Source organism: Anas platyrhynchos, chromosome 13 (assembly GCF_047663525.1).
Source record: "Anas platyrhynchos isolate ZD024472 breed Pekin duck chromosome 13, IASCAAS_PekinDuck_T2T, whole genome shotgun sequence".
NCBI classification, from domain to species: Eukaryota; Metazoa; Chordata; class Aves; order Anseriformes; family Anatidae; genus Anas; species Anas platyrhynchos.
In genome coordinates this window covers 7,040,854-7,067,044 of record NC_092599.1, presented here as the reverse complement: position 1 = coordinate 7,067,044, position 26,191 = coordinate 7,040,854, and the positions used below count along the sequence as shown (strand labels likewise).

Below are 26,191 nucleotides of genomic sequence, written 5' to 3'. Positions count from 1 at the left end.
GGTGGGAGAGAGAAAACTGTTGAGTACAAAACTACAAGCACTGTTAAGCTGGGACCTCTTCAGATAGCTAAGAAGTGAGTCATAAGAGACACCACCACTAAGCTGGTCATTCATCAAAACCAATCTGGCCACAGACACCACAAGTCTTGTTATCTCGCTGCCAGACACTACATTTCCCATATCAGTCTGCCTTGCAGCCTGGTCTCCTCACGGTCTCACAGTCTACATCATTTTGCTCTTCGATGGATTTCTTCCCTCCTTTCAAGCACTTTCACTTTATCCACCAGGTAACAGAGGAGAATGCGCAGAGCACGTCTGCATTTTTAAAAATTAACTTACTGGCTCTTTGAAAAGCACAAGAAGGTTTTGCTAGCTATCTTCAGGCATAAAGAAATAAATGATTTGCATAAAAGCAGCGACCAGGTTCATGTTACTAACTTTCCTCCTCTTCTATTGAAAAAAGTACTCAAAAAAAAACAACCAAACCTACCACAAGCCAACAAACCCCACATCTTTTAACCAGGTCTCTTTTCTAAAGGAGACAGAACAGCATACAAATTTGGAAAAACAAAACAAAAAACCTACTCCTCCCTAAAATTAAAGCAGTAAGCAGATAGTTGCCCCCAGATGAGAAACACACTGGATTTATATTAGCCATGTCACTTGGTGCATGATTAGTGAGCCGGTGGATATTGCAGCAGTGAGACAACTGCAATAACATACACAGAACTGCCAGGAAGGAAGTTTTATTTTATTTTTTTTCCTAATACAGACCTAAATTGTACAAGTGCCTCTAGAAAGAGCCTTTTCAGAGCATCCTGGAGTTTAAGATAGCCAGTGACATGTGGGCAAGCCATTATTTGCTTGCACAGTACTAAATCAGACATCCTGAATGGCAGCTCTTTGCTTCTTCAATTTTCAGCTTTAGGAACCAATTCTGCTTTTGCTTCTTGCATTCAACAAAGCCACAAGTTGCTCTGTGCACTCATCCAAGATGTCTCAGCAGCTCAGCACGCACATCTTCGAGGCACCCCACAACACAACACGTGTCCTTGCGAGAGGCTCTGGGTAAGCAGCAGACAATAGGCTGCTTGCTTTCAAACCTCTCACTTGGAATGATTTCCACCCAGAACAGCTTCCAAACGCTGCTTTTGCTGACTGCAGGGGAAAGAAAATAACTCCCAAAAATATTTGTACCAGTGTTCCTGCTCAATTTGTCTCAAATGAGAGCAACCGTAACACAAACACGCCATCTTCAGCTGGGGAAAGTGGATATGGCTCCAGCAACCAGCACTGTGCTGAAATCATCTTACACCCACTGACACACGGATCCAACGCGTTTTCCATTATGTTACAGCAACGGATACAATTTCCATTCCTCTTTATAGTGTCTGTGCATATCTGATTAATTCTTCTTTCTCACAGGAAGTCCAGCAGCCGTAGACTACCGTTTTATTAGGTAGCGTATATCCAGATGATTTCAATAAAGCACTTAAAAAAAAAAAAAAAGAGGCCAGTTTCCTGGTATTACAATAAAAAACTACTTGGAAGGAATAATTTCAGATGATAAATCTGCTGCTATTCATCAACTTTTGTATAGCTGATTAGAAACAGTGCATTGTCCCAAACATGTCCCCTCCGACTCCCTGCTGGGAACACTGCAACGCCCAGAAGTACAGACACGAAACACAACCCCCCCACAGAGATACTAACATGGGTGATAAATTGGTAACATTCAACAGCTTTTGCACTAGATCTCTTGACTGCTTGCGTGTATCCTTTTATTACACGTATCTATAATATTTAGGTCCAAATATGTCAGTCAATCTCCTATCATCTTGATTTTTTTTTCTTTTAATTTTAAACTGTCAAGTCTGGAGAAATCAGAACAATCCACTGTCTATGTCAAAACCATCAAAAGCTAACAGAGTATATTGAGGACAGTGACAATAGTGTCGCTGGTACACACAATGGAATCCAACTACATCCATTATAAATAGCCTATTCTAGCATGGGTCTAACTGGCTTTATTTTTTTTTTTGTGCAGCATACTAACATCTTGCTACAGCAGTATACAGGGAAGCACACAGGCAATGAAAATAAGAGCATGAACATGTAAGAGGAGGGGAAAAATAATAATAATAAAAAAGATAACCCACGAGCATTATGACTGCATTAAAAATGGGTTTGTGGCAGCCTCACTCTTCCGTTGGTGTTTGCTGCATCAGTGCTTGCAGTTCAGAACGTTAAGCTTGTAAACCCACGAATTGCCCCAGAGATAATCTGGAGGACAGAGCACTGCTAAAGCAGTGTGAGATACTTCTCCCAAAGCTGCCTGAAATTCAAGAGGGGAATTAAGAGTGACACATAGGTGGAAAACATTTCACAGAACAACCATGCAAACACACACAGTCAATTTGTAGGAAGAGAAAAGCAAAGCTCTGCTGGCCCACGAAGAAATGGTTTTGTGTGTTTTAGTAAACACAGACATTCACTATCTCTCATTTTCCATGCAACACTGTCCCCAAAATTTCTGCAAATAGTTTCCTGCTTTGACCCCTTTACAACACCGCTGATGCTTCTATAACTCTGTACATTGAACTCCCAGACCCAAAACATGAATGTAAGTGATGAGAGAGGGTGAATCAAAACCCTACTTTAATGCTAAGCTTAAAATACTTGGAGTCAGGGGGTCTATGATTAAGTTCAAATAGCCTTTAAAAGTATTATTACAAAAGTTTATTTTTATGACAAGAGGAAGACATCCTTCCTGCCCGCAGATACAAAAAGAACAGAAAGCAGAATAAACTGTGAAATAGGAGTCTCTGTCTAGCTAATAAATTAGTGGCTAAATTCGTGGGCATGCAACTCACATGCATTAGCTCTTTGGATATCCAAAAAATACTAAGTCTTTGAAGAATGCCTGATATCACAGCATGCAGGCAGAATGCAGTACATGCATCTTTCTGAGCATATCTATTGTATCTTGGAACGCACTGCTTTAATTTAGACTTGAGTTAGATGACTGTTTATGTAGGTTGCAGCTCTGGGCCATCCTCGTAGCGTTGAATGTTTGTGGTCTACTCAGCTTCCTGTGCTTCTGTCGCTTCTCGCTTGGCGCTTGCCATGAGATGTGTCGGATACAACATCTGTGCACGTAACATCAAAGATCCACTATAGTTTACATTCTGGTGAGATGAAGTAAATGCAAGTTGTTTGGGTCTTTTTCAAATTTATTTTTCCTCCTCTTATTTTTGCTCTTTAGAAGAGAGCCACCGATAGGTCTCAGTCTAGTGCCAGATTAACATAGCAAAATGCAGTGGTTGTCTGCCAAGGTTGTTGCATGTTTTCTGCATTAGAGGGGGAAAATAATAATAAAAAAGTCATGGTACATGCAGTTGTAGGGGACCTTTGCAGGAATAGATTGTCTATTTAAACTCCAAAATAGAAACTAGCCTAGCAGTAACACTTAATTTCAATTATTATTTCTCCTTCCAGTTCCATCATTACACAAGTTTACCAAGGAAAAAGCAAATTTATTTACATAAATGTCTGCAGTAAGGAAGAGGAATCCTTCCACACTTACAGGATGAGACAACTACTTATGAACTGTTTTATAGAAGGGAAAAAAAAGACCAAGCAGATCAGATGATAGTCTCAGATTTAAAGTGCCGCATTCATTGCCCTGTCCTTGATTAGGGACCAGCATATTTTGATGAATCTGGATGTGACTCCCACTATTGTCATATTGCTAGAATGAGAACAGTAATATTACTCTACCTTCTGTATTAGAGAAAAACTACATTAAAGTCACAGATTCTCAGATATCTCAGTGATGGGAGACAATACCAGCAAGGACTACATGGCACGGTGTCTGTCCCCTGTTTGTGCAAGCAGTTCATACCAAAGTTGACTATTTTCAGGATATCTTCAGAAGTTATTATCAGTAAAAGACTTTTTGGGATACCATTTATCAGTAGAGGGACTAGTGTTAAAATGAACAGAATTGAACCACTTAGGGCTTTAACACACGACCTATGTGCAGTGTGTCAAAGGAGTAAGAAAACCTGCAGCATGCAAGGGAAATGCAGAGCTGCTGCCAGCAGCCTCGTCCATGCTGCAGAACCACCGGTGTGAATCCTACTAGCAGCAAGTCATGGGCATAGACACTCCCAGTTCACCATTAATGGATATACTCAGGAGAGTGTGCTTGGATTAAGAGTTCTGCATTTCTTGCTTTATCCACAGCCACATTTTGGTTATCAGGGTTAGGCTGTTCAAAGGGCAATTTCTGGCTATTTTCACATTACCAGGTACTGTAAATAAGAATTGCAATTCCTTAGCTGCATAAATCCCATGCTGACATGTGCAAAACACTTGTGGCTTTAAAAACAAACAAACAAAAAAACACAGTGCCTGTAAAGTCTAATTCTTCCTCTTTGAAATTTACATTTTCAATATAAATTCCGTTCTTCTTCCTCATTTATATATACACAAAAATGCATTTATTTCTATGTGCAATTATAACTCTCTCTGAAATTCTCTTTTCAAATGTAAAACAGGAAAAAGACACTGATTCAACACAGAATATTGACATTTTATTCTTACTGGTCTGGATATCTGCCCAAACAAAGAGCTGGTTAAAGGCAAAATACAAAGAACGCTTTTGTGAGGGGCTAAGTTCACCTGGGAGAAGTATTAATGAAGTCCCACAGGGGTGGGACTCAAGCTTCCCTGCTTTCAACTAGAAAAGAAGCCAGACTGAGAACACCAAGTTCCCTGCCTTCCTCACCCCTTTGTCTTGAAAACTCAAGAAGGAGTGCTAACGTAATTGAGAATTAGGGACCTTTCTGCCATTAATCTATCGGGTCTGTGATGAAAGATGTTGGATTTTCAGACGGCAAGCCAGCTACAACATGGCCCTAAAACAAAAGTTCATCAGTGGGTCATTACAAGAGGGCTGTTAACTCTGACAGGAAGACCTTTTTAAAGAAATCAATACCATAAGCAATAATTACACATGGTAGCAATACAAGTGGCTGAACTCAGAATATGGATGTTTTAGTGTGTATTAAGGCATTAGATCAATTTTCTTGCTACTACAGAAGACAAGAAACAAGAGCATTGCTCTACCAAGAGATGAATGTCTACTCCCATCAAATATCATCCCTGGCTTTACTGTGCAAAATATAACTCTCCTAATGGTTAGTTATTCATCAGTTGTGGCAGGAAACGTCTTTCTCTGACCTCTTACTTTTGATATTTAGTTTGTAGCCTAAAGTTAAAATATTCAAATATCTTTGCTTTAACTAATTTTAACTTTTTTGACTCTTAAGGTACTCTTTGTCTTAGCTGTTGCATCAAAGCATGCTCAACATTTTAATTGTTATGGAATACATATTTGTAGATGGTAAAGACATGACGCAGGCTTCAAGATGTGCTGGCAGCACCAGGAGAGCCAGGCTGATAACTTCATCCTTAGGACCAAGGAACTGTGCAATGCCTGAGCTGCTGAAAGCCTTGAATCAGCCTCACCCACCTGTGGGACAACCATACCACCCGCTGTGATACGAACACAGCCCTGCTCTCATCAGAAACAAGTCCCATTTCCAAGGTTTTTGTACTATAACTTCTGCTCCTTCTTTAACAGGAGCATCAAAACTGCTCCCTGCGGTGCTTTTCCTGTGCAAAGCACAAAGAAATCCACGCAAGATATGGGGATCCAGCTACTTTATCAGCAGTCACAGCTTTAACGAGAGGGGCAAGTTTCCAGATCATCTCCTTCATTTTGAAGTCCACCACTTCACACTGCCCAGCAAATCTCCTTCTCCATCTCTGGAATTACGTTCATTTCCAGCTACACAGTACATCATCACAGCTTGCTGAAGAGGGCTGTGAATCACAGCTACTACAACAGTTACAGACACCTACACCTCTGCCGAGCACAAGCTGCTGACACAACTGCACACCTCTCTCTTGTAAAGGCTAAAAATCACCAGTGAATGATATTAAGAGTACATATCCTGCATGGATGAGTGAAAGCTAGGAACAATTAAGACAAGTTACTGAAGCAGAAAGATTTATAGCATTCAGGAAACCAGTATTTTGCAGCAGACATTCTTCAGACTTGCATAAAAAAAAAAAAAATGAAGTAAAATTGTTTTGATGAACCAATTTCTTTTTCCCTTTCATACCTCCCCACCATACATATGCTACCTGGGTTTTCTACTACTTTATTTCCAAGAAACTTAGAAATACTGGGAGCACACCAATACTTGACACTGATGCACTGTCATTTCAAGTAATACTCATCGCTCAAGACAAATACTGCAACAATGACCTTGTAATGTGCTTTTAAGAGAGGATCACGTTGAATGAGCACTGTAAAGGCATTTAGACTGGACTTGAAAAAGTGAAAATTTCATAGCTGGTAAAACACTTTTGCTCTGAGTAGCTTAGTTCTTTTTGATTGTAGAACTAAATCAAGATGAATCTGGTTAGTGTTTCTAGATAAATTATTCTGTCATTTAAAAAACAAGTCTGTGTAGATGTAATTGAAGGTTACTACTTTCTGAAACATGATAGAGGGTATAATGACTCCATTCTAGCTACACTAAACAGGCAGTCTGTTATAGTAAGTCAATATAACATTAAACAGGATATATTATACTGCCTTTGTTATGAAAAACCTATAGCAAGAAAAAAGAAGCATTTTTTTTTTCAAGAAGCATAACTCAAGGCTTTCTGCAAAGACTCCTCAGAAGAACTGGATAGGGGATAACTTTCCAATTCCATCAGCTCTCTAGGTTAAACACACACACACATTCATTACCTTGGATGAACACACATACACAGGTCTTCTGTCTTCACGTAGAAAAGGGTGCAAGGTCACCTAGGTGCTAAGCTTTCTCTTGGAAACATAGGAATCCTTTTTTCCACTCCAGCCTCAACTCCCAACCAAAAGGATCCCCCACAAGAGCCACCTAGTTTCCTCAGCCTCCTCTCTCAGAGGAGAAGAGCTGCGTTTATGTTAATCACTGAGTGAAAACACCTTGACCTGCCATTCAATCTGAAAAGATCCCACTTGCACAGAGCAGTGAGGGGCTACAGGTGGGCAGCATTGCCTCCTGCCTGATGGCCTTCCCCATAGCCACCTGCTTCAGCACACCTACAAACACATCCTGACAGCACAGCACTCGTACTTGAGCAAGAGCTGCTGGTTTGGGCTACAGGCTGGTTAATTCTGGCTAAAAAAAAAAAATAATAAAATAAATTATGTTAAATAAACCCGAGGTTCCTTGGCATCTCACATAAATCAAAGTAGTAGGCCAACTGCTGCAGCCTGCGCTCTTCACTCACTCCAAGTAGCAGCCAGACCAGAAATCAGGTGTGGGTTTGGCTCAAAGTACCACATATGAAGTCTCTAAGTCTCTCACGCGAGTTCTCCAATAGTTCACCAAGAGGTCTTTAAGCAAAAACTTGGGTGCAGACTGTGGGAACCTCACACTTCAGGTCTGGATCCAGATAGCGGCCATAAGCAAATGCTTTGGCTGGCAAATATTCAGCAAAACACAAAAGCACTCCAGTCAACAGGCATGAACTGGAGTTGCTTTGGCTGAGATGCTTAGATGAATCGGTGGATCAGAGAACATGAGTCACCCTAGCTGCCATATAAAACTTTATAATATAAAAAACTTTATAACTAACTTTATAATTCATACAAAACATGTATGTGCACATACATGTATGTATTCATATAAAGTATATAAACTAATCCCCTTTTTGACCAGGTTGGAGACACACAAGAAGCTCTATACGTATCAAATTTAATAAACACCTTGCTTATATTACGAACTAGGATTTGTCCTGCGACCACTTTATTAAAATTTCAGTGCATGGCTGTTTAAATCATAGCAGTATCAGCACAAGCTTGGCTTTCTTGGTTTAACCTGAAGACTGATGGATATTCTCCCAACTCTTGCTGAAAGATTTTATTTTATTAGGTCATATTACAGCCCTATCTTTTTGCAGAATGAAATAAATTCATCTCCTTGGTGATGGCATGCATGACTGGCATGATGCACTCACCAACATCTTGTAGACAGCTGTGAACATTTGCCACTGTGCCAGTTAATCTATGATAGCATCAACAGAGAGAGAGAAACAAAGAAGCCAACACAAAAAGCTCTATTGAATAACATAATAAATGAGTGATGCAGGTGTTCTGTGACTTGGTTTAATTTTTTCAACCTTACTGAAAGGTAACACTTGAGTCAACAGTGGCCAAGGTGTTTCCCAGTTACTGCCTCCTCTCGAATGGCAATGCACAAACTGTGTGTTTTACACTCAAGTACAAAGCTTGTGTATACAAGCACTACTTTATTCATGGTATGACTGGATGGATGTTGGTTTCTAAAATGGCCTTCAATGCTCTGACTTTGATGATTTTTGCAGGAATTTTTGTGGCATTAAAAAAAAAAGATTGGATTCCAAGTAACCATTAGAAACAACTATAATGTCCAATGAACAAAATGGCAGAATTTAGAAATCGAAGCCTAAAGCTCACTAAATTTAATGGGACATAAGCACGTGCTAGTTACTTTGCTGAAAGGGGGCCTTGCAGTTGTAGCTTAATGAGTTGCTTTGTAAGCTCTAAGCTAAATGGAGCTTGGAATCTTTAATGACCAATCTGTGTAAACAGCAGCTACTAAATTACATTTTAATGCCCTGATGATCTTTTAATTCAATAGACAAATGATGAGGTAATTTTAGCTGGCATCATAGCATTAATGCAGCAGGGAATGCACACTGGGAAGAACAAACAGAGTAAGCGAGCACAAAGGATGAACAGTATCTGGTACAACTCTGGTGCTCTGATCTGCTTCCCAGAAATCAGATATCCAACATTTGTCCCAGTTTAGAATGTACCTATTTTAGCAGAAAAGCAGCAAGGTGGTACTTTAATCATGAGGTACACTGGCCCAGGGCTTTAGAGCAATGTTTCCACTAATGCTGAAGGATGCAACGTGATTAAAGCACAGTATTGAAAAACCATCTTGGCACGCTCACAATGAAAACTGAGATGAGAAGGCCCAGCCTGTTAATATCACAGCTGAGTCAGGAAGGGCTGTGCAAATGAGGGGCAATGGAGCAAGCTGGCGGTGATCAGCACACTCAGTTACAAGTCCTACTGCCCCAGCCACGAGATTGGGTTAGTTGTCAGTCAAGTAGTGAAATAAACTCTTTATGAAAAAGGTGCGGTTGAAGCCACGATGAAAGCAAAGCTGTGTACTTGCAGAGCACTGCAGTGTCTTTAAAGAAGTGCCGGCCATTCTCTTGGGGTGTGTGAGCCAAGAGCTCACCTAGGGTCTGCATTTAATCTGCTTATGTGCTTACAGCAACTGCATGTGTAGCACAGCAGACTGCAGGTGCAAATGCTTTGTCAGCCCACACTTCTGAAACCTGGCCACAGCTCTCTTCTCTTTAAAAGACATTACCATCAGATCCTACTGCAGATGCCAGCTACCTATAGGGTCGCTTAGTCTGGATCAGGCATGTGAAAACACTTCCAACACGTGTTGAACTATCCCCAAGGCTCTCTTACCTGCTGTACACTGAAGTCTCTCAGTTCAGGCTGCTTCTTTCCTTCATCGCAGCCCTACCTTGCCTCCTTCTCCCCACACCCAAACTCTTTGATCCCTACCAGACTCCTTGGTGCCCTGAAGAGCTGTTTCGCTGGGTGATGCTACACTTCAGAGCCTCAGCAGGTCTGGCGCTGTCTCTCTGGGACTTGATCAAATGCTGTTTTCCAGCCTCGTGATCTCTGAGGCTTCCCTGAATAAACTGTGTCTCAAAATATTTTGTCACTTTTCCCGACCTCAAGGAAATCCATGAGCATGGGAGGTCAAAAGACAGCATCTACTCTCTTATGCAAGTGGAGTTTAGGAGAGATGAAGTCCCCGGTGGTTTATATGGGCCCTTTCAGATATCCAGAGGGGTTTGGTTCTGCCCTGTCTTGCCCTGAGATGGGGCCAGTTCCTATTTCCTTTGATCATGTTCTTCCTTTCTCAGGGAAGAGAAACCAGCAGTTTCTTCAGTACCTCTGCACTGAAAATATCAGCGTTTGTACTGGCCAACATCTGAGAAAGCTTATTCCGTTGCACAGGGGATGAACATTGTTGCTTACCTGTTGGAAAGCAGATACCAAACTTTTATTTCTCCAGTTGCATTTCGAGGCAGCTTGAGATGGAAAAAAAAAAAAGGGGGGTCTGTTCAGAAGTGCAAATGTCAGCCTTTATGAACTGACTCTTGCACAGGCAGGAACAGAGGGGCCTGAAGAGATGAGCTACACATTCCTTGGAAGCTGTAGGCTCTTCATGACTGGCTATTGACACAACGTGGCCGAGGAGAATCTGTGTCAGACTTGTCAGCGTGTTCAATGGACCTGCGGGAGAGACCTGGATCCCTGAGGGAGGCCAGGAGACACAGAGGAGGCCAGAGCGAGGGCAAGCACATGACTGAATCTGAGCAGCATTAATCTTTGAGTTGTCAGTGCAGCAGGCTGTGTTACACACAGCAGTTCCCTGCTTTGATCCGTTTTGATTTGTTATTGGCTTAATACCCTAAGATATTTTATGTATCTTTCAGCCTCTTCATTCAGGGCTGATTTATACCATCCATCCCAAGAACTAGAGCAGGAAGCCAAAGAAGGGTTCTGAATCTGTGGAAAATGCATTTTCAGGCTTTTCAGCACATCTCTCCTTTTGGAAAGCCTGCTCCCTGAGCTGGCTGGCCACATTTCTGCTGTCTGGCTCAGGGTGCCAGCAGCTGCCCTTGATCTCCCAGCTGCAGAATGCTTTCACTCTGGGTAGACGAGCTGGCCTGTCCCAAAGCACTGATAATGGTGAGAAACTTCATTTTGATGCTCAGCTAAGTGGTTCCTCCAAGTAGGTAAGCTATTCTTTTACTTTTCCTGGAGTTTTTTTTTCCTTTCCTTTGTGCGGCTGCTGATCGCATTCTATGTTGGTTTTTATGGGTGCATTAATGCCTCTTCTTTGAAGGTTTGCCAGTTCATTATTTAATGGCTCCATCAAGACTAAGGGAAACTCTTCCTCTGCGAAATAAAGCCAGACAAGGTGCAGAAGGATAGTTTTTCCATGCTTAAGGTAAGCACATTGTGATGTTGTGCTGCAGCCATGCCCATGCCTCCTCTTTGCTGCTGGGGGTGACACCTCTTTGTGCCAGCAGCCTAGGCAGTAACATCGCCTGTCCTAGAGGTTTCTTATCAGCAGCCTTCACTTCCTTACTGCCCTCAGAATGGTTTGATTATATTTCTGCAGCCTAATTTTTTCTGCTTATCAGATGACAGTCCAGCTGGCAGGAAAGAGCTTGTCCATTCAAACATGCAAGTGTGAACGCAGCTGAAGGGTTGGCAGTCCCTCCTATCTCATCGATTCATTGTATTTGGGTCTGGCAAATTCACACTGTAGCTCTTCCTTTGCACTAGTTCCTGCAGTCACTGAAGCTTTGGGACAAAGCAAAGGTGTTCTCCATGCCTCTTGCACCACAGCTCAGAGAGGGACCACTTCTCCATGCCCTCTCCACAGGACGTACTGTGTTTCACAAAGCTTATGCTTCTGTTTGCCTTTTGCTTCCTCTGTTTGACCTGTGTTCTTTGCTTCTTGGGATCTCTCCACTTCTCTCCCAGGGCTGCTGGCTCTCAGGAGGCATTCTTCCAGGGTTAGAGCTGCTCCTCTCCCCACTGTCTCCTGCACAAGGGGGTCCACACTCCATAAATATGCTCTTATCTGTAGTTAGCAGGATTTTGTGTTTCCAGACCTTTGGTTTTAGCCGCTTCTTTGCTGAAGCTGAAAGCGTCGCTCACCTCCTCTGTAAGACCAACGTGCTCATGGGAGTCCATCACATGATGGGCCCGCCCTGGGCAGCAGGTCCAGGAAGGAGGGCGCTCACCCTGAGAACAGCAGTTTGTTCAATTTGTCCTTATCTCCTCGCCATGAGATAAAGATGGGACAACAGACAGGGTTTTTCTATCTCCCCCAACCCTGTTGTCAGTTCCCGCTGCAGACTTACCTCTTACCACAAGGCACGCATACGACTTTTTGCCTGGTTGTCCTGGGAGGCTGAATCCCTTGAGATTGCCCCTTTTCTTCCCATTCTGCCTTTTCTACTTTCTAGCCCTAGGTGCTGCTTTGTGTTTTGAAAATGGAACTTCTTTAGCAGGGGATTGAGGCACATGTGCCAAGCATGGAGGTTCCCAGGACTGCTAACCTAAACCAGCTTTCTCAAAGAAAAACACCTACAGACTCACTTCAGCCACTGCTCAGCACACAGCCAGGCCATCCACAGGCTGAATCCCCCAACCAGGGTCTCCTCAATGCCTTTCCCACACATTTCTCACCCCATCACAGTTCATTAGCACAAGGTAAACGATGACCGTGGTCACAGAAAGGCTCTGGAGCCCTGAGCTGCAGAAGTGCATGGAAGGAGCATCAGTTCACTGATGGTCTCCAGCTCTGGTGGGCAACATCAACAACTTTCTCTGAATTCTCTCTCCCCACATGTGCATAAATGTGTTATTACTTACATCCTGGCCTCTGGAAGATTTGCTTCCTAAAGCTACTCAGTCTGCCAAAAAACCTCCCCAAATTTAAGTGCTGCTGCTTAAATTGTTTTGTTATTTATCAAAGGCTACTTATGATAGAAGGAGGCATATGATAGAAGAGAATTATGGTCTGCATTCAACATTATTGTATAACCCCCTCAGTTAAACATCATTTGGATGTTTTAAAAACTACTGGCAGATTCCACCAGAAGAGCTGTCTGTACCAGAAGAGCAATGACTTGGGGCTGCCACATCACGTGCCCTTTGTACATTCTGCTACTGTCAGGAAAGATGACCTCAGACTTGAGATTTTGGATTAAAACAGCACCCAAGCATCAGAAATACTCTAAATTCAAACAAACTTGGGTAAGAATGTTCAAGGTGCCTCCTCCAGTCTCTAGAGATGAATGAAACGTCAGTGGATTTAGATATACACTTCCATCTGACCTCCCTGGCCTCTCAGAAACTCACACCACCAGTATACGACTCTTTTCAGGAGTGTCCCTGTGTCCGTGACTTGTCTCTGCACAGAAACCAGCCCAGCAGGAGGGAAACTGCTCCAGAGCCTGTCCCACCATGCTGGCTGTGGGCTGCTAGCTTACAGCCTGTGCACGGCACCATCATAAACTGAGGCTGTTCTGGAGGATGCTGCTGTGGGAGCACATCTAGTTTTTTTACTTATAAATATAAAATAAAAGCATTCTAAGAGGACATAACCTCCTATTTCCTGGCATATGCATACATAACCAGAATGCCCAAGCAGAACCAGTGACTGGCAATCAGGATAGGCTGATGATACAAGTTAATTTTGTCAGAAGCTGTCTCCTGATTGCAATACAGAGAACGGGGAGCTTTCCAGGACTTTGCATGTAACAATCATCAAAAAGCAGACAAGCAGTGAAAGTGAAATACTCTGGGAGACTTAGCAAACAAAAGGCAAAATTAACAGTCATCTCTTTCACGGCCATTAGCAGATGAATTGAAGTTTTAATTAGGGGATGCTCTAAATATTTTCAGACAAATATAGCAATACTTAATATATCTTCATTTCACTCAAAATACAAAGGTTATTGAGTATAACAATATTTTTAAGGCCCTTTAAATTATCTTCAGTCAAAAAAAAATCTTAAGGTATAACAAGAAATGACAGTAGGGATGTCAATTTGTTATGAAAGAATAAAGACTTTGCATGCAAAACCCTGAGCTCTTTCCATTGTTGTTGAAACCTGTAACAGAGAGGGGTGCTGGACCTGGCCTTATACACCTATCATGGGGACACTGGGCATTACAACTCCTACTGCAACATCTTCAAGTCTAAGTCTCCCCTGGGAACTGACACAGAAACATCAGTCACCCCTACTACTCACTCAGCCAAGGGGGGTTCATCTCTGCTATAACAGTAGCTAGTTAGAGAAAAAGCACACTTTTATATTTAATGGCTCTATGCGTCCAGGGATTTTTGATTTTGGAACTTGGTTCTCATTTTCCAGAAAGCCATATGATTTTTTCTGCACTCTAAGCACCCGTATTTAATATAAAAAGTAGAATATCTTTTAAAACAGAAACCAGCTGTGCAGTTTATGGGTATCATCATATGGCTCTGCTTTTTGTTTCTTTACTTAACTGGAGTTTGGGGTTTCCAAGTTGCCAAACTGCTAACACTAGTAAATGGAGTTTATTAGAGACAGTGTTTGTTGAACAATAACATTTTATATAGTCTGTCACTGTCTAGTACCTTAGATGAGTTACACATTTTGGGTCTCTATTTTTGACTTGATTATTTTGGCACTTTAGATCCTGTTTTCAGCAGTGTGCTGAAAAGAGAAAAATCAAAGTCCTGATCTCGTGCTTTCTTATGAAACTGCAAAACCCTTCCCAAGCAGAGTCACCCAAATGTCTGAAGAGAATCAGGTCTGCAAGGGTTAAACCCGGTGTTTTTTGGCTGAGCTTACGCAGCAGGAAGAGATTGGATGGCAGTTGAAATACCTCCCCAGGAGATGGGCCCCTTTGCCCAGTTGTAAAAGATAATGGGTCCATCAAAAGACTGGAGTGGGTGGGAAGGCTGAGAGAGGTGGGGACCCTCCAGCAGTGCTACTGCCCCCTCCCAGAGCCCTCCTCAGCTCCTGCCCCTGGAGCTTTGGGGCATCACTGCAACAGGAACAAACCACACTTGTGGTCTAGGGCATCTCTGGAAGTCGCTCTCAGAAGGCTGAGCTAGCATTTTGCTCCAACAAGCATCAGAAAACTCAGACCCCAATGAACGGCCAGAAGCGAGCTCAGCTTCTGCTTGCCCCATTAGTGGCTAAAGAGCTTGTATAAAGCACGGGGATGAATCAAAGCAATTGAAGTGTTAGGGGACAGATAAAGGGAGGGTCATTCATGGCAGCACAGCTCCCCATTTCTTCCATGTGCTCTGCAAATATTGCGAGTCAGCTCTGGTAGATATCTTTATCTTGTTATCTGCTGCTCTTCTTCCTCTAATCACAAAAGTCGTGCACAGCCAACTCAAAACAGCAGGCTTGCTTTTAATAGCATGTTAGTAACTTCAAATATAATTAGTGCTCCCTTTCACCAAGGTTCCCCCAGGTACTGAAGGAACTAAGCTTTTAAACAAACGCTCTGTGGGTGCAGCGTGCGGCCAGCACATGGATCAGGGGTTACACTGAGTTCCTCCCCGTTCAGGAATTATGGCTTCTTTGACTACTGCTAACTCAGCTCTGAAGGAGGTGATTTATCTTTATGGTTCATGAAAATACTTCTTGAGAAATTTCCCTTTTCCTGTCCCCCTTTGGAATAACCAGATTGCAGCATGTCTCATTTAAAAACAAGTATGGCCTGGAAAATAATATCTTTGGATTTCCCCCACTCATACTTTCTACTAAACACAATGGCTTCACTCCCAGCTTTAAATTAGACAAGTGCTATGTTAGCAGTATACTTCACATACAGACTGAGAGCAAGGCATAAATAATTCCAGCAAATGTGCTCAGTAGACATTTGTTTGCCAAATATAAGCTGTTGTTAGAAGGTAATTTTGATTCCCAATTTTAAGAGGCCCTTGCCAATAGAAAAGGTCTCACTGCTTTCATTTCTTTGAGTTATCTCTAAAAATTATAAAAGTTACTTGTACCATGAGTTTACCTTATGTTTTTTGTTTAAAGTTTGTAAAAATATTCAGAGTATATATTTTAGCCTGTGTACCTTAATCAGGATGTATGACTTGTGCAGTGAGCAGTCACTCTGCTAAAGCAGCTCTTCATCTATACCTTTGTGCAGGAGGATGGAGTGCATCTTTGGGTGCTCTGTTGCCTTTCTACACAGCTATTTGGTCACTCTTCCTTAAATAATTACAGCACACAGGTACAGAATTCACAAGTCAGGAATCCATAACTAAGCACTGTTCAGGCACAGAACAAAAGGATTGTCTGTCCCCAAATTATTTTTTTTTTGAAAGGGGAATACTAAAATTCTGATCCTTCTAAAAATCATATACGCCTAACAATGCTGTACATGCTCCAGTGGATTCAATAAAGACAGTAACCCTGCAAGAAATGGAACATATGAATGCACTTTTGCAAGTCTGAGGAATGAGGAAAAGCAAATGTATCCCCCTGGGTTTTCGCAATCAGATAGCATGCGTATTAATAATGTGCAATTCCCAACACAGTGCGTGGAAATACATAAAACCATGAACCATTGGAGACGGGTTCCTATAGGCAGAATTCCCTTGCTCTCCGAGGTATATCCATTGATATCTACAGACAAATCAACTGTAACAATAAGAATGTTTGGCACAGGCTTCTAGCAGCTAATGGATAACACAGACCACAAACCCTTCCCTAGCCTTTTGTTAACTCTGGAATGCTGCTCGTCACTGGAGACATCCACAGCAGAAACATACCCTGGGGCTAAACTGGGAGGGTAGCTAGAGCTAACCCATCTTTGTCTATAGAAACCTTCAAGCCACATAAATGTGTTTTACAGATGTCCAGTGGTAATTTACTCAAGCCCAGAAGAATACGCTTAACAGCACGAAGAAGGGTGCTGGGTTTAATGCACAGCCAGCAAGCTGCATGTCACCACCACCTGCAGCTAGAGCAGACACTGGAGAGCTTTTTATGGCCAAGGGGCCTGATCCACTTTTGTGGGCACAAGGTGGTGCCAGCCCCACCTTTCCCATGGTGCCAGGCATTGGGTAGCATGAAGGGGTGATCCTGCCTTACATCCTGGGGTGTGCGTGCTGCTGCTGGAGCCACAACCAAGTTTTGGAGCAAAGAGAGCAAATGTGGCAGGGACTATCATGCTCTAAGCAAAGAATATGGGGGAAAAAAGGATATAACTGTACTGGGAACTAGAGAAACAGAGTTATCCTGCCCTGTGTGTCTGCCTCACAGCTCAGCTCTAATCGACAGAAAAGTTTGAGCCTTCCAGCACAGGCATTTGTGTCCTGCCAGAATCTGGCACTGAGCTTGGAAAGGGAAATTACTAGTCCTTTCCTGAAAGTTAATTACTGCTGGTTAAATCCCAGATAAAATGGAGAAGACCTGTCAAGAAGCCATGAGTACATTCAAGGCCAAGTTTCTACAGGTGTCCATGCAGTTACAGTCAATTTTGAGTTGCCACTGTACAGAGAGTCCTGGAAAAGGGACACCAGCTATTGGGAGTTAAAAAAATCAGTATAAAGGAAGCTATTAATTTCATGTCCATTTCCTAAGAACATTGAGTCTAATTTGTGAAAACGTCCCTGATACCACTTGGAGCAAAAAGGGTATTTGAGATACATGCTGAGAAGTTGGATGAGCTCCTTAACTTCCCCCCGGCTTCTGGTGAGATTTACATCTTTCTAGTAAAGGATACAGAACAATTTGAAGGGTGAAAAGGGGTGGGGAAAAGACTTGTTAGAAGATTAAATAAATCATTGAGCCTGCCAAAGCTGACAAATGGACTCAAAGCTCAGGTACTCCTCATTGGAATGAGGGATCAGGCTTCTGGTTAGCAGGAGCGTCAGTACCAGTTTGCAGGGTTTTAGGATAATGCCAGCAAGCAGCAGAGACCCCAGGTTCTGCTTAATAAAGCAAACAACTTACAGAAACCCACCCTTCTCCAGCTGAGCCAAAGTCCACGGGCCTCTGCAGGAAGGAGATACTAACAACCAACAATTTAGAAAGGAAAAAGGAACAGTTAAATGGGAAAAGCTTGCTCTGCCACGACATGCCCCTGCTCTCGCCCACGGAGAAGTCTGCCATTGTCTCCAGGAGGGCAGGTCTCCGGCTTGTGGTCCCAGGGTGGGACAGCCAAGGCAACCTTAATGGCTCCTAAAATGTCCCAGAATTGGCAATCATTTCCTCTGCCCATGCCTATTCAATGCATCGCTGAGCAAGGTTTTCCATCCTTAGGCTGTCTGACAATACCTGGTGCAGAGGGATGATGTAATGAGTGCCTCTGCACTGAAGAACATGCTCAAAATTATTAGCTAGTTCTTAGCTTGAAGATTTTCTGCATCCTGGGTCTAATGCTCTGCACTTTCATCTCTGTAGTAATCATTTCATTATCAACCTGTGCAGCAATTAGATGGGAGATCTCCAGTGTCTGGTATTTCTCTTGGTGAAATGTATCTGCAATAATGCTTCCCCTTCCTTTTTTCCCCTCATGGTAATCCCACTAAATTTCATTTAAAACAATATGGCTTTCTTGGTATAAAGGTGATACAAGTAATAAAACATTGGTCACTGTTCATCTCCCACAACAGTCAAGCATTTAGAACCCATTTAATTTCTTTAAAAAAAAAATAAAGAGAATGAACAAAAATAAAGAATTTTTCTATTTAGCTTTTCGTCTTTTGCGTATAGAAACTTGAAGGTCATGTTTAAACCCAAGATGAACTCAACCGTGAAGATTAAAAATTGTATATTGAAAAAGAGATGCCAAGGTTTTTAGGGAAGCATGAACACACTAAGAAGCTTGAAGTTATGTGCAGAACAGCAATAAAGCAGCATCTTAACAACAATGCTCTGATAACACTGCAGGAGTCATTAGTTTATAATAGAGTTTATTTCAACCTTACGTGAAAAGGTTCAGCAACAGAGTAGCTATAGCTATCAATTTCTGAAAGAGCTACAGAAGTTTTAGGGAACTTACCTGTAGGTGAGTTTCCCCCTGTAGAGCTGTTATTAGGCAAAATAAATTCACCTGACACACTACACACAGTACAGGCATACAAGGCTGAGGTGAATGAGGGTTATTAGAGCAGTCAGAAGGTTTCTGTCCTGATGCATCTCTCAATTAGCTACAAACCTCAATGCACTGCAATCAGAAGCTGCAGGTGATGGAAAGCTTGAGCAGTCCACAAAAAAACTGCTCTATTGCTTTACAGGATGATCCCATGAAAGCACCATAGAAGTTTGAGAGGCTATAAGAATATTTGTTTCAATATCTTTAAGCAGAGTTGGTGTTTATACTGCTGCTAAGCCTGTTAGAGTATTTGATTTGGAGGCTGGGACTCCTCCCATGAAACATCTACACTACAATGTCAGTTCATCACAAGTCTTTGTGAGAATGTGTTGATGCTGATGGCCCTTTCACCAGGAAAGGTTCCTCAGCTCCTGGCCAGTATTCCTCAGCAAAAGCCAAGAGAGCCTCACCACATAGCAAGGAATTTCCTATTTTTTGGTCAGATCATCAGGAACGTGGGAGAACCAAATTCAAGAGGCTGCACTGTGACTCAGAGCCAGCTGCACCTCCCAGATCCCACGCAACTGGCCCTGCCCTCAGGCTCTCCATTATTCCTGAATAGGCCTCTTTCAATCTTTTTTATGCTGAATCACTTGGGAGACCTTGAGTTTGTGTTGGTGCAGAACAGAAAAATGTCTAAAATCTGGAAAATCTTTGTATGTGGATAGCCTGTTTCTCTCCCACCTCTTCACATCGGTTTCTTTTTCTTTATGCCATTGATTCGACAAGAATTGGAGATTTTGAGGGAAACTCTGCATCATTGCTCCTCTTCACAACCGCATTGAGAGCTGCAGCATGCCAACCAGACCAACACTCTGGAGTGACTGCTCTGTTAACCCACACTGATATCACATTGTTTTCCTTCTAGTCTAGTCTGCCTAGAGGAATCGCTCCAAACCCCTCGGGGAATCTGCTTGTTGCCTTCAGTCCTTTCTTTAACAAGGGACCGATCACCCCTAGCTGGGTCAGTCACATTTCCAGCCCCTGATTTGAGGCTCCTCCAGCAGCTAGTAGCTTGGCACACAGCCCCAAAAAGCCTCCTCCCGTACCTTGGCAGCGATGCCTGAACACTTCAGACATGCCTGGCTTCTCCTCCGGGGAGCAGGGCATGACCAGGCGTTGCAGCCATAGAAAGAGACAGGCGTGGGGGAGGCAGGAGAGGGCTTGTTGCATGTCAATGAAGGGAAAAAACTTTGTAACTCATTAAAAATCTCTTTGGAAGGCTCTGTTCAGATTCAGATGATTCCTCCGGCACGCAACCAGCGTCGGACCCTGTTGTTTCTCTCCAGTTGACAAGATCATGGAAGGATAAAGTAACGGAGGTGGAATCAGATGCTAGTAGCACTGTCATCTTTCACTTAGTTTTCCAGTCAAAGCTCAAAAATAAAGTAGAATTCTTGGGAAATGTACCTTTCCAGCTGTGGTGTCCTCAGATGTGTTGTCTAGACCTGTAAAAGCATCTCAGGTTTGTGGATTTCCATGGGAGCTGAGACACTACAAAACCTTCACAACACCTCACGTTAATAAAAAGCCACGGTTGTCTTAGAAAACTCAAGCCTAGAGAAGCAAAAAAGATTTACTTTATTAGCCTTTTTCCCCTCCCAGCAAGATGCTCTTGAGTGGATCCTAAGCTCTAGGAAGGTTTATCCATTTTCAGAGGCTGTTTCAGCTCAAGCCCTTGGCTACATTCATGCTTCATCAGCACGTGCAATTGAAGCACTTGCAGACATGATTTAGTTTTCCACTAGCTGTCTCCCATACTGAGAGCACTGACTCAAAGTCAGAGCAGGTATTAGCTCAGATACTGAAACCACACAGTGAACACCTAATTCTGGTGCTTTATTGCCATTGGGGCACAATTTCAGGACAGTATTTTGTCCTGAATACATTCCACTCCACTCACTCCAGCTCAACTCCTACCCATCGCTTCTTAGATGCCCTGAGATTTGCTCCATCACTATGGAGCTGGAGGGGCAGCAGCATCAAACTAACCTCAGTGACACACAGCCTTCTTCCACCCCTTTCACCCAATGTCTGCTACCAACGCACTTCCACATGATGGGGAAGGGATCACATGCTTTGCACCTCTCGCAAGGCATGGTTCGTATATGGGAGAGGTAAAAAGAGAGAAGAGAAAAAACAGCCTCAGTTGAAATCAAAGCTACTTTGTGTCCAAGCAGAGCATGGGCAGAGCACTCATGGCTACATCCATCCATGAAGCATTTCACAGCAAGGGCCAGTGCAAACATCTAGGGACCCTCTTGTGCTCACCGTGCTGATGGATGGGCCCCAGCTCCACAGAGCTCACCTTACACACAGTCATGAGAACTCCATTATTCTGCAAGGTTTTACTTCTGGAAATGCCGCAAGATTATTCCCCTCCTTCTCCCATGAAAAGCCCAAAGCCTCTTCTCTAGAAACCACAAAAACTTCCTCTGTAACTCCCTGCACCCTACACCAATGTTATTGCATTACTCCTGGCACAGGGAAAGAATGAAAATGGGCAAGGGTAAGATATCCGCGTGTTTCCTCCTGGTCGCTTTTGCTGACTCAGAAATTTGAGAACAACAAGCAGCAGACAGTGTAACCCAACCTTATCGGGCTGGAATCCAGTTGCGTGGCTCGCGTGGAGCATTTCTAAGGCAAGCTATCGCTCTTATTGTTTATGTTGCATCACAGAAAACAGCTGGAAAAACTGTAAACTCCTTGATTTTGATAACTTTATAGAAAGTTAGTTGTTCTACTTGAGAATATTGCACAACAGTGGCAAAGACTTTCTTTTCTTAAGCTTACAAAAAGAGAGGGGAACAAGGGTTTTTCTTTTTTGTGTTGAGACTGCTGCAAAGGTTCAGACTTGTTTAAAAAAAATAGAAACACTGATGGCTGCCAACTACAATTGCCAAAAATGTGCTTTCAGTTATTAAAGTCCTAATGAGGTAAGTAGGGGGAAAGGACAGTTTCTTATTTCTTGCTCATGACAAAAAGAGAGAGACAGAGGAAGAAAAGCAATAGCCTAACTGGTGCTGAGGGGTGCAGATATTCCATGACCTACTGGAAGAAGCTTTAGAGCTATGAGTGCTGCAGTACCAGCCATGCTATTTTTTTCCTGAGGAAAAAACTTGCTAATAACAGTAGCGAGGTATTGCCCTGTCTCCAGAGAGGGCAGAGCACATACACAGCATTTTTCCTGTGGCTGCTGAGTGCCTCCTGATGTGTTAGGAGAGACTTGAGCATGAAGGGAGGAAAGCAATGAAAAGGCAGGTGAGGAACAGCCACATTTTTTCATTTCCTGGCCACAGCTTATTCCCAGCAGCCCCAACGAAACATGTTACTTCTCCTGTGTGACTAACACAGCCACAGCTCAAATCAAAAGGCACCTGGACTATACAGCAAAGCCTAAATCTCCATACAGCCAGGGAGTCCCTGTGGTGAAATAGGATGTGGTCTTCCCCTTAGCATCCACAGTCTCAGGAGTAGGGTTGAAAATTGCTGATGTAGGTCTTTATATGAGAAAAACACAGCTCTGGATCCCATTAGCTTTTAGGAGTCAACAAGTGGCTAGGATTTTTGGAGAGTTGGTGGCAGAGGTGGCTTCATGAAGCTGGAGATGGCTTTTGTTGGAAGCCACTCTAGGTGGAAAATGCAGCAAGACATCACACCACATGCACACTCCAACAGCACGGAGACTTCTCTGGTTACACTGGCCAATGCAGGCTTGTCCTGCAGCTCTGACCTCCTGTTTGCAGGTATTTTTGCCCCCTGAGGTGGCCCAAACAACAGGCACACATCTGCTAGGCCAGCAGGCAAGGAGAGCCTTCACTGCAGAGCCATGATTCCACCAGCACATCAATACTCAGGGCAGCTTTTTAAATGGCATATTGTTGGCTCTGCCTCCGCATGAAGAGAGAGAGGCCAAGTTATAATTCCCCAGCCTGTGCTGCCTAAACACTCCCTTCCCTGCTTAGCCAGCCTGCACTTGCTTTGTCCTGTAAACGGCAGCTTAGTCTTTTGTTTCAAGGTTATTCCTAGAATTAGGAACTGAAAGTGGCCCAAGCTATTCAACCATCTTTTTACAATTACTCAGAGAAATGCTTTTGGAAATACAGTTTCCTAGAGTGGCTTGAGGTTTGGTTTCTTATTCCTATTTTCATTTTGGCATTGACTAACATCTGGACAAGTATGTGTGTCTGAGCTCACATGCTGGTCTTTGCTTGGGGATTTGTCCCCATAAAGTGAGGCAGGAGAACTGATTTGCCATATGTTTTTTGCAACAACAAGATGAAGCATTGCTAACAGCAGACAGCCTCCAGGGTCTGAGCCCTGCAGCACCTGGAAGCAGAGCCAGGATGGGAGGAAGAGGAAAAGATGGGCAGCAGCCACTTGACTCTCACATTTCTGCCTATAGGGGATACAGGGGGAAGGGGCAGAGCAAATGCTGACAAGAGAATAAGCAGCAGATATAAATTAACCCTGGAATCATCTCAAGTCCCATACAGTTTGTAATTACCTCTCATTTTCCTGATCCAAACATTCACTCCTCTGAAAGACCCTAATCCATTACCTGCCACGTACTGCCCCTTTGTAATTTCCTCATCTGTGCTGCAATGCTCCACTAAGCTTTGATGTTCTGGCAAGACCAGGGAGGCTCTGAAATTTGGGATTAGCAAACATCCGCAGGCATGATGTAGGCTCTCCAGCATCAGCACATGTTCCAGCATCTGAGTCTAATAATGGCATGCCAAAATTTGCAAAAGACAACGAGGCGATTCCTCTATTTTGGGTGGCAATACCTGGGCCAGGAGCAGTACTTGAAACCAAAGCAGGCTGGAAACACATGTAGCATCAGCTGCTGCTGCTCTGACAACAGGATGTTACGGACCCTGCCATCATCTGGATGCCTCCATCCTAAGGAGAGTCAGTTCAGTTAATACTGAAATTCATTCTAGGGAAAAAGACATTAACCCTTGGGCAATGCTGCCCCAAAGAGGCAACATTCTGGGTGTGTGTCTGCAAGCTTTTTTTTTTTTTTAAACAAAACAAAACTGGGAACATGTTATTCTTGAAAAAATTGTACATAAGATCTCTAACTTGTGATTTACATGTCCTGTTCAGAGACGGAGAAGCAGTGCTTGCAGCGTGATAGGCTTTTAAAATTCAGCCGCTCCCCAAGATGTTTGCAATGCTGTCTGTTGACTCCTAGGTGTGCACACAGCAGCTACAGCAGGCATAGAGCCTGTTTGTGTGTACATCTGGACTGAACAGCAGTATCAGAGAAAAAAACACATATCACACTAATCCTTTAAACAAAGTGTTCAGCATCCCTTGCATTAAAAGAAACCTCTGGAGATCCAGAGTAGTAATCATAAACATGAGTAATTGTCTCTGAGCTGAGAAGGTGCCTTTGCTGAGCTCTGGGCTGGCATTAAATATATGTTGCCTCAGACTGGGGTAATGTCTGTTTATACAGTTCAGAGTGAGGGGGTGTAAGTAGCTCTCCAATTTTGGGATAAACAGCTGCAAACAAAACAAAAAATAGTTTTGTTTTTGACTAATTTGTATTTTCTGAGAGCATGGGGCTTGTTCCTGTTGTTGCAGCTGTAAATTTCAAGGCAGCTGCAAGGTAAAAAACTGAAATTGTACAAGCAATTAGCCCATGGTAATGTCTAATCGCTGCTGGCATCTGAAAAATATGAAACAGCAGGGACAGTTAACTTTGAAAGCCAACTACTGCACAGATGCAGGAACTATGTTCAGGAAGTTTTACTTGGCATATTGATGTGAATTGTAAGAATTGGCTCAAAACATGGTGACATAAAGGCCACAGAACTGTAGAAGAAAGAATCATGGCTCATCACATCAACATTTGAGTACAGCTCCCAGGAAACCTATTCACATGAATCAAATGGTTCTTAAGGGTCATCAGTCTCCACCACATCGGTTAGAAGATAATTATTCTCAGCTGTCCTGAGTATGCCTCAACTTCATGTTCTTCTTAGCCATGAAGACTGCAGGTGTGATCCTGCATTTGCCACTTGCAGGAAAGTTTTTTTCCCCCTTTGCATGGGCTCTGCATGTGAGCAGTGGCAAATAAACATCACTGTATGGCCACAGCCACCCATCTCTGACCCACAGGTACAGGTCCCTGCCACAGCAATGCCATCCAGGAGAACCAAAGCATCCCCAGGTTAACAAACGTGGCAAAATGTCAATTTGTTTTCACTCATTTGGTGCTTCATGACTGCTGTGATCTCCTATGGAGCAGTGGGGTTGGTGCCGAGCTCACCACATGAAAGAGCACTCCCTGATGCATGAGGATGCTGCTATTGTTTTTCCTCACAAAATTGCAGATGTGGTTTTATTGCTGTCTCCAGAAGTGTGCCTCTTGGAAAGACGTGCTCCAGGATTTGGAGATGCAGCAGTTGATTCCCTACTTCTCAGAAGTAGCTGTTAGCTCAACTGCTGGAAAATGTTGAAAGGAATCAGAATTTTCTAACTACTGACCTAAGAAAACCAAACATTAGTGTTCTGGGGGCAGATAACACATGTACACAGAGCACAAGGAACACCTGTGTCACCCCTGTGGTGGCACAGGAGCCAGCTTCAAGGAGAGGAACTTATCAGTCCTTTCTGCTTCTGGTCTGACCCAATGCTAGCACCAATCTGTGTCAGAACATGTCACCTTCCATAGCACACTAAATCCATTCTGGCTTTATTATTACTTTTTTCTTTAAAAGTCTTTCCTGCATCAATTTAAATCAGTACAGGCTAATGAAACCAATGAGGGCATAATAACACTTCTGTATCAACTGCTAGCCCTAAATTTTCAATTGAAGAATGAAAAAAAGAACAACACAAAGACAGCCACCTAAAATTGCACTAGGAAGTAGAAAAGAAGTTAAATTTCTCTGCAAATCTCCTACCTGCTCTATCTCTCTGATCAGAGAGGGTCAGAGCAGCACTGCATCCAGGAAGACTCCTCCACCAGCAAACAGCAGAGGAGCAGGCATGAATGCTTTTAAAGGGTTTCCTGTGGCCACCTCAGCCCCCTGATGCTCTGCCACAGGTGGGTGAGCAGCAGGCTGCTCCCAGCAGTAACTCGTTAAGCACTGCAGTGCATCACTGGGGCAGGTGCAACCTTCCAGTAAGCGGGTTCAGCTTGGTTTGGTATCTCTGGGGAGCAATCTAGATAAAACCCATCTTTTCCAGTGAATGAACAAGGTGACATCTGGGTGTCACTGCATCCTCTATGATCCTGAGGGTGAGGTGTCTCCAAATGTGCCTCTGGAGCCCTTCCAGCTCTATCAAACACAAGAGATGCACAGGGGCAAGGAGCTGTGT

At 43.2% G+C, this 26,191-nt stretch overlaps 1 long non-coding RNA gene across 2 annotated transcripts; it reads right to left on the bottom strand.

The window, feature by feature from the left end:
- Positions 1-730: 730 nt before the first annotated feature.
- Positions 731-25,853, bottom strand: LOC110351940 (uncharacterized). Of its 2 annotated transcripts, none has more exons than XR_002400140.3 (2): positions 25,774-25,853; positions 731-1,491 (listed from the first exon to the last, which is right to left on the bottom strand). It is a non-coding gene; the product is annotated as an uncharacterized lncRNA (long non-coding RNA). The 2 variants fall into 2 exon arrangements; XR_011812591.1 differs by lacking the exon at positions 25,774-25,853 and adding an exon at positions 6,833-7,024.
- Positions 25,854-26,191: the final 338 nt, after the last annotated feature.